Source organism: Apaloderma vittatum, unplaced genomic scaffold (assembly GCF_000703405.1).
Source record: "Apaloderma vittatum isolate BGI_N311 unplaced genomic scaffold, ASM70340v1 scaffold31874, whole genome shotgun sequence".
In the NCBI taxonomy this organism is placed as follows: Eukaryota; Metazoa; Chordata; class Aves; order Trogoniformes; family Trogonidae; genus Apaloderma; species Apaloderma vittatum.
This window is the reverse complement of record NW_009713791.1, coordinates 358-1,248: the sequence shown is the minus strand read 5'-3', so window position 1 is coordinate 1,248 and position 891 is coordinate 358.

Below are 891 nucleotides of genomic sequence, written 5' to 3'. Positions count from 1 at the left end.
GGTAGCCAAAAATGCAGGCTCGGGTTGTTCTTTTTAGGGGTTGTGTTGGATTTGGGAGTGGGGTTTTTTTTAAGCTCTGCCTAGGCTGGACTGTAAGGGAATGGATGCGCCTCCCTTATTTTCTGCATGCCCTGGGGTGAATTCTTTGCTCCTCCTGATGGCCCCCTACTTGTCCTGTCCAATGCAATGAAGAGATAGTTTTTTAAAAAAAATAAAAATTAAAGCTTTTTAAAATTTAAGCGGGGCCTCAGGAGAAGCTTTTGCTCCCATGTGGGGCTCGACGCGGGTAACACATGCAGCTGCCAGGCTTAAATGTCAGGTCCCGCCAGCGCCTTCTCTTCCCCCTCCCCGAAGGTTTTGTGTTGGGGTTTTATTTTTTGTTGTTTTTCTTTTTTCTTTTTTTTCCTTTTCTTTTCTTATTTTTTTTAAATAGATATTTTTTTATGTAAATACATTCTCGTCAAACCACAAAGCTGTTTCTCAGTTTTGTTTTCAGCGAGCTTTGATGAAAAGATTTGGCATCTCTTGACCCGAGGCGGACGACACGCTGGGGATGCCGGCAGCGCTTCGAGGCTCGTTTATCAAGTTTTATAATTTTTTTTTTTTGATAAATTCTGAATTGCCCCCCTGCCAAAAAAATCCCCACATCGTTTTTCCAGGTGGGTTTTATTTTCCAGCCAGCTCTTAACCATTTTACCGGCTTCCAGTAAAACTCATCTCTCACCGACGTAGGCACCCTCCACTCTGAGTATCATTTAGAAAAATTATGATGGAGCAAAACCACCTTGGCCACAAATTCATTTTTTGCCTCCCATTTGCTGAAAAATTGGCTGAAATTGTTGAATATTCTATTGGCTTTGGGTTTTTTTTCCCACGTGGTAAACGGGGCAG